Here is a 15,049-nt window from a genome sequence, read left to right as displayed (position 1 = left end):
ATGTGAAAAGAAGGAGGAGGAGCGCCCAGCCACCCCCACACCCAGACCCCCGCCGCAGCAGCAGCGGCAGCCGGAATTCCCCCAACGCCACACGGGAACAGGCAGGGAACAATCGCCCCCCGGGCGACCAAGACCGCCACCCAGGCCAGGGCCAGCAGGACCGCCGCGAGGCCCCCAGAGCCAGAGAGCAGGGAGGCGCGGAGGGAAAGAGAGTGCCGCCCCAGCCCAGCCAGGAAAGCAGCCCCCCCGCCGCGCCGGAAGAGCCCAACGCAGGGCCCCACCGGAGAAGGACGCCCACAGCCCCAGACGAGCACCCCACCACCACCCAGGAGTTCCGGGCATCCCCCCGCCCCAACCCCAGGTACGAGCCAGGACCCCCCAAGGGAGACCCGCTCCGCACTCCAGGCAGCCACCCACCCGGCCCACGGTTGGTCAAGGGAGGAGCAAGGCAGGGGCCCGCCGCCCCCGCCCAGGAGGGCGGAACCCCGGGGAAAATAGGGTGGCCCACAAGGGGTGTTATAAATATAGCCCGACCAGGCTCGGCCATGTTGGAAGTTTGGCGGGGCCCAGCGCTCAGGGGCAAGGACCAGGACCCACCCCCCAGGGACACGAACACCCCCGGCTCAGGTGTAATATGAACCCCCCCACCGTGTGGAGAGAGCACCGCCGGGCCCAGGGAGCCGGCACCCAAGGGACACGGCCGCCGTCGCCAAGGGGCCCGCACCCCCCACCAGGGAGGGGGTAGGGGACAGATGGACCCAGGTCCCACCTTCCTTGCAAGATGTGTGTGCGTGTATGTGCGTTTGAGAGGGTGTGTGTGTACATGTGTGTCTGTTTATGTTGGAATGTATATATTGAAGGGGGAGGGGTGTGTGTACTAAGGGGGGTGCAGTTAAAATTGGCGAGTAGGGCACTAAGGGGACATCTCCTGATTACTCACAGTGATGTCCCCTCACCCTCCCCACCAAGGGGCCCTAAATGTCTGAGGTGCGGTTAAAATTGGCGGGTAGGGTGCCAGGAGGACATCTGCTGCTTGCTTGCAAAGATGTCCAAGCACCCCCCCTACCAAGGACCCTACATGTCTAAGGTGCAAATAAAACCGAAAGAGGGGGGCCCCACTCCATACGGCAACCATAGGAGGGGACCATAGGACTAGCCATTTTTGTCCACTTAGAGATAGTTTGGGGCAATACTTCCCCCCAAATGAACAACTGTTGTAACTGCAGGATTAGTTAAGCCACTGTGGTCGTCCAACTATCTAAATGGATCAAAGCAAACCAAGGCTAGAAACCTCTCAGCCTTTCTGCCAAGTTGAACTCAGCCAGCCAGACTGTTCAAGTGTGAAAGCACACTTAAAGCCATGACCTAACTTCATTTTTGAGGATTTTATTACTTTCATTTTGTGAAATGTTACAAGTGTGCTGCATGAACAGGCTCTTTATTCTGCAACTCCTACAAAGCGTGATACATGAAATATTGAACTTTCGTCATCATGCAGGATCACCATAACAGCAGTTATCTTTTTATATACTCCCCCAGAAACACAGGTGAACCACAGCTGTGTTTTTCTCCACATCTTTGGAAAAGTATTTTGAAAAGTGTATAAAAGTCTGATCAACAGGTTAAAAATCTAAGTACGTTTATGAAATATGACCCCCTAAAAAAGTACCATTAGGCCAGGGTTTCTGCCACAACTAATGTGGTAAAACCTTTCCTCTGTGAGGCTCGTGGAAGCAGGATTGAGGTAGGTCATAAAGAGTGGGGATTCAGGACAGAGAAAGGAGACCATCATAATTCAAAAACTCCACATTTCTCTCTCCGACGGCAGAAAAAAGCTCAACAGGCTTCTCATTTGTGAGCCTGAGTTTGTGTAAACTCAGGCATGCTCACTATGCATGCAAGTCTGCACGTTTTCCTGCACTGAAGCTTTGCTGAGGATAAATAACTGCTTTTCCAAAGAGGATGAGACCTGCAGCAGGAAGAAAGCAGCAGGCATGGGACCTTCAACAAATCCAACGAAATGAGAAAAACATCTGGCAGTGACAGGGACACAGTTACACATTAAATTAATAAAAACAAATGTTGAATCCATGAATAAAAGGAAAACTTTTTGATAATGCTGCCAAGTCTTTTTCAGGTGTGACTAAAAATTGGTTAAGTTGAAAGAATGCTGACTAGCAGAGAAATTGTTTTTTAACTGGCTGAAGAACTATTTTGCTAAAATTTGTATAAAAAATCAAGTTAAGCAGTTTTTGGAAAAAGCATGGTACCAGAAAAACTTAATAATATGACGTAGAAACAGTGCAGCTGAAACACATCCAGGAAGGACTACAGTTGTTGTTGTTGTTGTTTCTCTTTCGGCTTTTCCCATCAGGGGTCGCCACAGCGAACGAGTCGCATGGTAAACTTGGCAATGTTTTACGCCGGATGCCCTTCCTGACACAACCCTCTCAAAGAACCTGGGCTTGGGACCGGCACAGATGTGGAGAAGGGAACAGGGAGCAGCCCGGAGTCAAACCCTGGTTTCACGGACGGAAGGCGCCGCAAACCAGCACGAGCTAAACCGGCTCCAGGAAGGACTACAGTAGAAACCTTTAACTGTTTTTGTTCAACGTTCAAAGTACTATTGTGGTTTTATTGTATTTTTATTATTTATATAGCTGTACAAAAGGAGAAGGGCTTATTGCAGTTGCTGCTGAAGAAATATTTACTATTAACTCTGATCAATAAATGTGTACCGACAAACAATTTATTTAATTAATTGGTAAAAAATGTATACATTTATAGACATGCTTTCTCTGTATCATGGAAAAAGGAAAGCAAGACACAAAAACAGGCAACAAACTATTTAACCCTTGTGCTATCCTAGGCACTTTAACATTGGGAGTTGGGTCATCTAGACCCACTGTACAGTGTGCTGAACCTTTTTTCTTCAATGATTTGTGAACCTCACTGGTGTCCATGGATTACATGAAATCTTTCTACCTTTATCCACCTTTGTCATGGTATGGAGAACACGTCAATGTAAGGGTGGGGTCATCTAAGATAGCACAAGGGTTAAAATGAAAGGCTGTTGAATGGTCAAATTTATTAGACATACAGTCATGTCCATCATAGAGAAATTTGAAGGACATAGATCTTTTGTACTGTTGTGATAAACTGTGGAATAACAAATGTCCACCTATGGTACAAGTTTCTGTTGTTCTGGTAAACATCTGGCGTTTAGACCAATATTAGCGCAAATATATAGAACAATCAAGGCTATGTGACCGGAACATCTTTTTGAGGTGTCCATTATCACTTTTTAATGTTGCAACCAGTTAAGTACTCACCTGGACCATGGAATATTAACATGTAATTTTTTAAAGAGAGAATTTATTTTGGATGGATGATATTAAGAATAATTTTAACATAAAATGGAATCTGTTTTTCCAGCAAGATCCAAGTATAGAAAGGTGCATGCTACAGTCTAAAATGATAAACCTTACTACTGAAATCACACAACAGAGATTCAGAGCCAAAACTGTTTCCAGGCTTCCACAGGTTGAAAAGCATTCCGCTCCTCCTTGGTTTCAGCATAAACCCAGCGACACTCCGTCTAGCGTGTGGACACATGCTAAAGCCATTTGTCGTGGTGGAGCATTCACGCTGTTATCAAAGGGCAGTCTTGTCAACAAAAGTTTACTCTGAAAATGTAAAAAAGTTATAATTCATGGCTGACAGTAAAATCTGAGGAAACTGACAAAAGAAATCAAAGCAGGAGATGTTTAACCCTCTAGGATCAAATCAAGCGATGTGTGAGGCACAAGCTGTCACCCGCACATGTGTCTCCCAGTTGTTATTTACACACATTTCTGGCAAAAACCAAAACCCTGAGGAAGCACGAACACGGAAGATGAAGAGACTGCCATGAACTGCAGACAACCCGACATCACGTGCGGTGTGTTTGAGGAATCAACCAGGCCGGCTTTAGAGAGGATTACTTATTGCGCATTAACAACTAACATGCAACATGATTCTGCCTGATTCTGCTTGTTCTAAAGAAACGTGTTTCTGCCATAATTTATCCTGAAGGATCAACTGATCCAGGCCAAAGTCTAAATGAGCCACAGAAAAAATGAGCGTTCTGGCTCCCTCTTCTTCTTCTTTTTTTTCATTTGTATTATTATTCATGCCTGTATTTCTCGTTAAAATAGTTTCCAGCTGCTGAAAAGAAGATTAGAAAGAGAAAACGGCCTCAGGTCATACCTGCAGGGGTTTTGGCCAAACAACTGGGCTGAACATTTTTGATAACTACTCAACCTTTTAGCTCCGAAAGGTTTTTTTCTTATTTTCTTTTAATGGAGAACAAAGCAGGTCCTCTGCTGTTAGAGCTGCTCATCGAACAGCAGAGGACCAAAACAAAGAAGAGCAAAATTAAGACATTAGGAATTCTTTGAGCAACCTCCAAAGAAAGTCTGCTAAAAGAGAAAAACAACATTGCAACCAATAAAAAATCCTCATCCATTCAGCTTGATACTAGTAACTTTCTGTCACTGTTCATCCATCCATTTTTTTAACACACTATATCCCTTTCAGGATCACTGGAGCCATTCCCAGCTACTGTTGGGCAAAGGTGGGGTACACCTTGGACAGGTTACAAGTCTGTTGCGTGATCACTCACATTCACACCTCTATGGGGACGATTTAGAGACACACATGAACCTACAGAGTATGTCTTTGGACTGTGGGATCAAGCCAGAGTCATCAGAGAAGACCCACACATGCACAGGGAGAACATGCAACCTCCACCAAGAAAGGTCCCAGCTGGGATTTAACCCTGGTGCTATCCTAGGCACTTTAACATTGGGAGTTGGGTCATCTAGACCCCACAAGACAGTGCACTGAACCTTTTTTCTTCAATGATTTGTGATCTTCACTGGTGTCCATGGATTACATGAAATCCTCTTCACCTTTATCCACATTTGTCATGGTAGGGATAACACATCAATGTAAGGGTGGAGTCATAGGATAGCACAAGAGTTAAACCATGGCCTTCTCACTGTGAGACAAGCGTGCAACTGTCACTGTTAAACTCAACTGAAATAGTCATGAGACACAACAAGATGAACTCATCACATACATTTTCCAGACTGTACTTTTCTCAGTTGGCTGGGTGGAGGACTCTCACACAGGAAACCTGAGTTCAAAACCCAGTATGTGTCATGACTAGCAGAACTGAATAGACCCAGACGCTTGGAACCCGGAAGGAGACGCAGGTGAGCTCTGAATTGGTTTAGAAAGGGTTTAATATTCAGATCCTGAATCAGAGGTGAGTATGAGAAGCGGCAGACTCCGAGGAGAACCCACAACGAAGATGGAGGATTTCCGTCGGCTCGTGACGTCACTGGTGGCTTTGTCCGTGGCTCGTGGTGAACGGCAAGTTCGGCAGAGGTTTGTGGTGGAGAGGAGGATCGGCAGAGGCTCGTGGTTTGACTGGTGATAATGACAAGGCTGGGTTCCGGATTGGCAGCAGACTGCCACTTGTGGCAATGGAATCCTGGAGACAGGTAAGAGCAAGATTTTAGGTACAGGCTTGAGACAAGGGCAAAAACCGTGACGACCATGCTATGCAGCATCAGGGGCAACGAACTGGTGATGAATACCTGGAGCTCCTTATGAAGGCAGGCGGGTGATGAGGTAAGTGGCAGCAGCTGAGTTGCATCAGGAGCCAAGCAGAGAGGGGAAGGGGAGGAGACTGACAGGGGCACCATGACAGTATGTCCCAGTATGAGCTTAGGCATCCCATTGCATTGCTGCCTATCTGCGTCTCCCTGTCCCCTGATGCAGGGTTGTGTCAGGAAGGGCATCCAGCAGAAAAACCTTCTACCGAGGCATCCGTGCAAATCAGTGGCAACCTTTGACAGGATAAGATGAAAATTGGACAGCTGAAATTACTGTCAGATTCATTTTGTGCATATAAATTAGTATTTTATGCACACAAATTAGTAGTAGGACTTAAAGATAGTGAAATAGGCTACTAATTCCTATTGTGCAAAAAAAATTGTGATTTGTGTGCACCAAATGCTTATTTGTTGCCACTAAGTGCTAGTTTGTGCACACAAAATACAAATTTTTAATTTGAGAGAACAGTTTATCATATATTTTTTATGTCCAGGTAGTTTTGCAAATATTTCCGTTTAAACGGTTTCAAGCAGCCAAAAGGCTAACAAAATTAACTTGACATCTGCTCTGTTTCTCTCTACCACACTTTCCTGAGTTTCACCTTTAGATTATTTTCACCCATCTGCAAAGAATTGGAGCACATTTTCACAGCGATAGATTATGTTCCACAGATTTACAATGGTCCAAATGGGATTTTCAGGACACTGTAAAGCAACGGGAAACCCACACTCACCGGGGAGTCAGGAGATCTGCTGTTTTGGAAAACCCTTGAGCGGAGTTAGAAGAAACCAGTGTGACACTAAATTAATCTGCACTGCTAAAAGCTGTGTTTTTTTGTAAATGCGCCTTTATATTCTTTAAATGTCTTATTGTACTTTTAATTTTTACATTTTAATAGTTTCTGATTAGCAAATATTTAAAGACTTTAGTCCTTTTCCTCTGTCCAAAAAACTCCTCTGGTTGTTTACATCCAAACCTTGGTCAATCCTGATTTTATTTTACTTTCCTTTACATTATTCTCACAAGGTTTGACAAAAGAAACAGAATTAAAAAAACAAACAAAAAAAGGAATTTACGTCATAATAAAATCAAAAAGAAAACTTTAATTCATACAAAATCTGAGATGTTTTAAAAGGCTGAGCTGCGTTTTGGTAGATTTGGTAATGTGCTATTTTCAACGGATTCATCATCCAGTGTATTAAATGTGTAAAGTGAGTAAACTAGTGTATGTATGTTTTTTGCTTTTTTTTAAATGTTGTTTTTGTTTACAGCAATTTTAGCGGAGAGATAAATTACCTTAAAGTCTCAAAGTCTCTTTTTTTGTCTAAATGTCGTTTTAATGAGCCTGCATTCATCCGACCATATTTCATTAAGTTGGGGTCTTCTAGAAGGTAGTAAAACGCTAAACGGTGTATGATTTACCACTTACCCTCTGTGTGGAGAGTAATACTTACTACAGTAGAACCTTTCAGCTGAGGTGCTGCCTGTCATTTTAGGAGGCTATATATGATAGGATCCGCCTTCAAGAACTGGTTCTAAAGTTCTGAAATCGTTCAGCCGCTGCTGTGAGGAATTGAAGTTACGAAATGGACAGGAGACAGGCAAATGGTAAAGATTTGTATTTTACCCATCCAAAGTTTGAAACTCATGATTTATTAAGTTTAAAAGTTCTATTGTTTACTTTATACTTCGAGGTAATTTGTCATAAATTGTATATTTATTACACTCCACAGTATTACAATTGCTAAAAAGAAATCAATGTAACCGGATTAACTGAGAAGCAAATAGTTTAATTCTTGGGTCTAATGAGGTCTGTGTCATAAAATCAATAAAATGTGGCCCCCTGCACTTTCTAGGAACTACGATTTTTCTCGTTTGTGATTGGCTGAACTATGTTATTAACCGTTGTAAACCTGTGACAACGACCTGTGGCTACTTGACCTTTAGGGCCTTAAAGGCCAAACGAGAAGAACAGATTTATTTGTTTCTGTGATCACAACCACAGTGGTTTGTACTTCTAAATTGGAGAACTATTTGTTTTTTTTTTTTGTTGTTCACATTATTTAAATTTAGAAGTTTACTGTGAATATTTAGTAATGAATAATCTGTTACATTTCAAATAGAACAGATTAAATAAATAAACCCAGATTTAATGTTGACAATTTCTTCCCCAGATGGACTTTTACTTTAATTTACTTCTGGTTTTTTAAAAGGGAAATTCACTGTACTTTTAGTAGAAAATGTATTGACTTATTTATGTTCAATGTGAATAAATGAAAAGTATCCCACTACAAAAACGTTTCAGGTAAATTGTTAATATGCATTCAATGTTATAATAAGACTTCAGAGACTGCCGGCCAAACGGTTGGCCCTCACCCCTTTTTTATTCCACAAAATCTGTCCCTCTTTGAAAAGGTCTGGACACCCCTGATGTAATTTGTAATCAATTTATGTCTTTATTTTCCAAAATGAATTATGCAAATGATTTGCACTTCCTTCAAAGACAGGAAGGAAAATAGCTGAAGGGACGAGAAGGTTTATGTCAGTGTTTCTGGGATTTACACAACCACTTTCTAGTGGATTTTACTTTAACGGTTTGAAAAACTGTCACAAAAACGAGGGTAATTTCAGTTTACTGTAAAAAGAATCGTTTTTTTTTTTTTTTTTTTTTTTTTTCTTAACTTGTCCTGTCCAACAGCTAGGCAAACAGATGAGAGCTGAGGGCCTCTTGTGTTGGACATATTTTATTTTAACAAGAGGGGTTATTCATCTTCAGACAAACCAAAGGTATGTCTGAATAAACCCCTTTTGTAATTGAGGCCAAAATTTATTAATTTCAATCATGTTTGAAAATCTTTGGTGTTGGACCGGACGGAAAAGGAAAGAGGGGAAGAAGAGAGAGGGACGTTAGAGAGAGGGGGGGGTAGGAGGGTGATAATAGGAGGGGAAGGGGGGTAAGACCATGAAGCAGCATAGAGCAGACAGGTTTACTGGTTGTTTATCGTTACGGTACGGTTCAAATGTAGTACAAAAAGGGCGGGGCCTGTTCACACACACTCAAATATTATCAACACACCTGCTAGCCGCAAAAATGTCCACATGTCAACATGCACACAAAACAGATAGTGTTCACGAACGCATACCTATGCCTTTAAACCAACTAGTGTGAAATCTTTCATTCATTCAATCATGCAAACTATTAGTGCAAAGGTGAGCTAACACCTGTGCTCAGGTGAGTGTTTATGTTCTTCTAAAATGGATGGTGGAATGTGAAAAGGAGGAGGAGCGCCCAGCCACCCCCACACCCATACCCCCGCCGCAGCAGCAGCGGCAGCCGGAGCCCCCCCAACGCCACACGGGAACAGGCAGGGAACAACCGCCCCCCGGGCGACCAAGACCGCCACCCAGGCCAGGGCCAGCAGGACCGCCGCGAGGCCCCCAGAGCCAGAGAGCAGGGAGGCGCAGAGGGAAAGAGAGCGCCGCCCCAGCCCAGCCAGGAAAGCAGCCCCCCGCCGCGCCGGAAGAGCCCAACGCAGGGCCCCACCGGAGAGGGACGCCCACAGCCCCAGACGAGCACCCCACCACCACCCAGGAGTTCCGGGCATCCCCCCGCCCCGACCCCAGGTACGAGCCAGGACCCCCCAAGGGAGACCCGCTCCGCACTCCAGGCAGCCACCCACCCGGCCCACGATTGGTCCAGGTAGGAGCAAGGCAGGGGCCCGCCGCCCCCGCCCAGGAGGGGGGAACCCCGGGGAAAAAAGGGCGGCCCACAAGGGATGTTATAAATATGGCCCGACCAGGCTCGGCCATGTTGGAAGTTTGGCGGGGCCCAGCGCCCAGGGGCAAGGACCAGGACCCACCCCCCAGGGACACGAACACCCCCGGCTCAGGTGTAATATGAACCCCCCCACCGTGCGGAGAGAGCACCGCCGGGCCCAGGGAGCCGGCACCCAAGGGACACGGCCGCCATCGCCAAGGGGCCCGCACCCCCCACCAGGGAAGGGGTAGGGGACAGATGGACCCAGGTCCCACCTTCCTTGTAAAATGTGTGTGCGTGTATGGGTGTTTGAGAGGGTGTTTGTGTGCATGTGTGTGTGTTTATGTTTGAATGTATATATTGAAGGGGGAGGGGTGTGTGTACTAAGGGGGGTGCAGTTAAAATTGGCGAGTAGGGCACTAAGGGGACATCTCCTGATTACTCACAGTGATGTCCCCTCACCCTCCACACCAAGGGGCCCTAAATGTCTAAGGTGCGGTTAAAATTGGCGGGTAGGGTGCCAGGAGGACATCTGCTGCTTGCTTGCAGTGATGTCCAAGCACCCCCCCTACCAAGGACCCTACATGTCTAAGGTGCAAATAAAACCGAAAGAGGGGGGGCCCACTCCATACGGCAACCATAGGAGGGGGGCCACTCCCAAGTAGCCCCCCCCCCAAGGCGCATCGCAGGCTAGACCCCCCACCCCCTCACCCTAATATGAGGTTATATAAGGAAGGGGGTAAGTTGGGGACAGCTGGTAGACTGTCCCCCGGTGGTCAAACAGCCGTCCCCCAGCTCACCCCCAGCAAAGGGGCCAGGGCCACCCAGCCCAGGGGCCCACCCCCGGAGGCGCCGACACCCCAGGCCCGGCACCACCCACCCCACACAGAGAGAGAGGAGCCAGAAAGCGTCGCCAGAATCGCCAGAATCGTTTGCCAAAGAGCCTGATCTGAACAGTGACAGCTGCGTTTGACAGAAACCGTAATGCTGAAATATAAATCTGAGCTGCTTTACCATGTGTTTATATAAGAACTTTGGGGGGAAAAAACTTCCTCTGGGGTATAATTTGGTATAAAATGCATACCATCTGTAAAAACATCTGACATCATAAACAGAAGTGTCGAACACACGATAGGAAAAGATGAAAGAGAAAAAACTCTTTCCAGACTAGATGACAAGAGGCTGTAAAAACCCACTTTTTCTGACAGGTGTTCAAAACTATAGGGCGTCTTCTGTGTTACACAATACACACTCAGCAGAAAAGGACAGCTGCTCATTTTGGAGCATGTGTGTAAAATAAAACCATCACATTTCAGGGTGACTGAAACAATAACAGAGACAGTAACCGCAATGCAGGAAGTGAATGGTCATAAAACACATGATGTCCATTTTAATGTATTGAATGTCACTTCTTCAATGTTTTTTTAAATCTAAGATTTAAAGCTTTTTTTTATCATCTTTTCAGACGTTAAACCCATACAAGCAAGCGATTCTATTTTTCTTTTTTTAGCAATTATTTTAACAGAATCAGTATCGTGGCTGCATACAACACCATCTGTGTGGTGGCGTTTTACCACCAAAGATGGTGGTAAAACCTCATTTTCTTTTGCACAAGTTTAAAATGGTTCATTGAAAAAACAATGTCAACTCTTTAGTTTAAATTTTATACATTTATTTTGTGTTCTTGCAGTACATTACTGGGCGGCCGTGGCGAAGCGGTAGGGCGGTCAACCCATGATCATAAGATTGCAGATTCGATTCCCGCCTTGCGCGCCCATGAGTCAAAGTGTCCTTGGGCAAGACACTGAACCCCACCTTGCCTCTGGTGGGAAATTGGCGCCTGTGTTTGGCAGCGGAGCCACCACCAGTGTGTGAATGTGTGTGTGACTGGGTGAATGGGTCTGTGACTGTAAAGCGCTTTGTCCTTGTAGGAAGAAAGGCGCTATATAAGTATACGCCATTTGCCATTTTACATTATGGTTTGCCGTCAATTTTATTCATACCCAACATCTGTTCTATGTGAAAAACTGCAAATAAATGTAATTTTTTATTTTTTTAGTTTATTTTACCAATAAAACATTTTTTTAAAAGATAAGAAAAAAAGATAACTTAAAAAAAGAGCAATTAGAGTAAAAAATAAAGTTGGTTTTCGTGAATCCACAAATATACCGGTAGAAAAATCAAATACATTAAATTTTTCAGATATTGTGCATGTAAGAACGTTGGAAATTTCCTTTAGTGCCTTTAAAAAAACTTTACCCTTGAGAGTGTAGTCATTTCATAAAAACAATAGAGGAACATTAGAATTTGAGAGGTAACTTTATGTTTGAATCATGCAGAGTAAGAAAATATGTTAAATGGAGATGTCCAGTTTTTGGAACAAAACTTTGTAATTGTTTGGATAAAGATCTTAAATTAGTTAAAACTGTCAAAGAAAAATAGGTTTACTGCTAAAATCCAATAGAAATTGGTCAAATTTGTGAAACTTAATTTTGCATTAGAAAATATGTATGTATACCACGTTCACAAGCCCATTTATAATTTTATTTTATCTACTTTTGAGAGAGGAATTTAATTTACAAATATTTTTTATATTCCTTTTTTTTGGTTATTCCATACATCATTAGTTTGGAACTAGAATGTATTTTAACTTTTGGTCCAAAAGTTCACACTGTCCACAGCCTGTTCCAACAAAAACAATCAAATCACTGAGTATTTTGTACTGGTCACCAAACTGTGGAACAAGCGGCTGCATATAGAAGCAGCACACACAGCTGTCTTCAGTCTCTTCTCAATATACCTTCACCCAGCCAATAAGTCATGAAATAGAAAATTATGTGAGTTTTTTGCATATTATGTGTATTTAAATATTTATAACATTATTTAATAATTTTTTGTGGGTTTTTGTTGTTATCTAATTATTTTGGAGGACTTTAACAGCTTTTTGTTGATAGAAAGTGTTTAACAGTAAATTGTACAACCTAAAACATTTTGTTGTTTGAATTTTTATTTAGCAATTACTTAACGTATGGCAAAGAAGCAAAATGAAAAAGAGGAAGATGGAAATGCTTTTAAAAAATGCAATTTTAGACCAATTCTAACCATTGTAGTCCACATTGAACAAACATGTGGTTACTACCTAGAGAGAGGTGACAGTCAGCCATGAGTAGCCACACACAGCCATAAATCCAACACAAACTGTTGACTGGCTGACATCTGAAGGTGCCAGCTCGTCCTCATACAACATTGTAAATTATGGCTTCACAGATGGCAAGGAGAATCATTCCTCCATCATCCTTAGCCAGTTGGTGATGGCGAGATCATTGCTTACCTTTGCTTTGTAATTTATCTGCTCGTAAACCTGCAGACGTTTATAAGACGCCTCACCAGAGTCTGCGCAGACGCATGTGAGACAATGAACTGAAGACTTATGAAGCTGTCAGACAACAAGTCTGCAGGCCCAACAATATGTTCTGAGGTTAAAAGGAAAACAAAAATCCTTTAAATCCACTGCAGTCGCTTACAGACATAAAAATGGATTTATTGCACGTCACATGTGCAAACAGATGTTGCAGAAAAGAAATTCATTATTACAAAGCTACCACTTCGTAAGTCATACTTGAGGACAGTAAAGACCTAATCCAATCATCTTATATTCTATTTTCAAAGTATTTCCAGTGGTCTTTTAATTATAATGATGTTTTTGGGTCTAGGACTATTGCAGAGCGGCAGTGGTTAATTAGATATTTACCTGAACTGTGCTGAGAAACCCCGCCCCCACTTCCCCTCTTTGTCGCTGATAGCTTGTGAATTGCAACAATTTAAATAAAGAAATACTCAGAAATGTTATTTTGGGTTCAATTTTCTTTATTCATGTCCTCCATAATCAGAAAAATACCACAAGTACTTGTTAAAAACACCAAAAACACAATTTTTATTGGAGTTGGCCAATAAGTGCACATTGATCTATATCAAATCAACCCTAAGGTTACAATTGTCTCTTTACTGCAGCACCTTCCAAAGTTGGATTTGTTGAGGAACAAGAGCATGGTTTGTCCACAAAGTTAACGTGTTGGAAGCAGGAGAAATTGGCAAAGATATGTTCTTGCGTTTGACAAGGGCCAAGAACATCTGTAAAACTACAGCTCCCGTGGAGTATCGCAACCTTGCACATGTTCATACCCGTCAAAAATGAAGCCAAGGAGAGAACAGAGGGTCAAAGGTGGCTCATGCTTTCTGATGCATCTGCATGATTCAGCTTCCGTCACTCAAATGACCGAAGAAGTACATGCTGAAGTTTTGGAGTCTGTTGTGTGAGTAGCTGCAGATGAGTGAGGGTTCCCATGCTGTTTCCTGTGCACAGTCAGAAGCACCAACAATGGGAATACAAGCATGAGAATTGGAGTAAGCTGCGATGGAAGAAGATGGCCTCCTCTGACAAATCACACATTTTTCACCTGCATCATCTCTTTGGGCCAGGAACATGTGCAACCCCTGTAAAGGAAGAAAAGGCGTTCCTTATGGAGAAAACACAACCCTGTGGAGGCAATGCTGAGACATTTAGGCCTGGTCATGCCTGTGGATGTCACTTTGACATATACCATACCCCCCTAAGTAATGTTGTAAACTTTCATTGAAGCCATGATTCCTGATGGCCAAATTCTGAAGAATCTTGTGCTCAGTCACAAAGCAAAAAAGGTTCATAAATGGCCTCAGTCAAGTATGAACCATATGTTAGAGGAATTAAATCCTCTTGGTCCCCCTCAGAGCTGTAAAAAGAACAGGCCTCAATGGTTTGGCAGTAAAAAAGGAAACCAATGAAACATGCAGCTGTTTATATAGTCATCTCTGATCGGTATGTCATTTCAAGACTTTATCTGTGAGCAGATACTTTTCGAGCAAATAGGACACCCATTCGTTTTCGGCACCGTTTTTACGTTCGTAGGGTGATCGCCACACAAATAGCACTCCTAACAGCTGCCGAGAGTCTACATCAGTTATTTTGGGGATTATCCAAAGTGCATGTCAACGATGGGCAGTCTGCCTGGGTTTCTATTAAAAATATTAAAAAGGTAAAACTTTGGCCATGGCAGGTCCATATCAGCATGGCGGTTTTGAGAATAAAAGCTGGACTTAGTTTAACAGCTAGAGATGAAACTGGAAAAAAAAACATAAAATCCTTTAACCCTTAAACGCCGGAGCTTTAGCTCCAGTGTTTACATCTTTCCACTACCGTAACTCTTCCACCATTTACATAATTTGCATAATTCAAATGGATTCTGAAGTGAAGAAAAGCAGCTTTGCGCTGATAAGCCACACTTTACAGTAGTTAATCAGCTGATTCTGTCACAGAGAAAACCCGCTTTGTTAGCAATGTGTTAGTAACCCTTGTGCTATCCTAGGTACTTTAACATTGGGAGTGGGGTCATCTAGACCCACTAGACAGTGCTCTGGACCTTTTTTCTTCAATGATTTGTGATCTTCACTGGTGTCCATGGATTACATGAAATCTTTCCACCTTTATCCACCTTTGTCATGGTAGGGAGAACACGTCAATGTAAGGGTGGGGTCATCTAAGATAGCACAAGGGCTAATGCAACACCGATGGGAAAAGCCGCTTTTCTGCGC

The sequence above is a fragment of the Oryzias latipes genome, chromosome 21 (genome assembly GCF_053564925.1).
Source record: "Oryzias latipes strain Hd-rR chromosome 21, Olatipes_Hd-rR_3.1".
Taxonomy (NCBI): domain Eukaryota; kingdom Metazoa; phylum Chordata; class Actinopteri; order Beloniformes; family Adrianichthyidae; genus Oryzias; species Oryzias latipes.
This window is presented reverse-complemented; position numbering follows the sequence as displayed.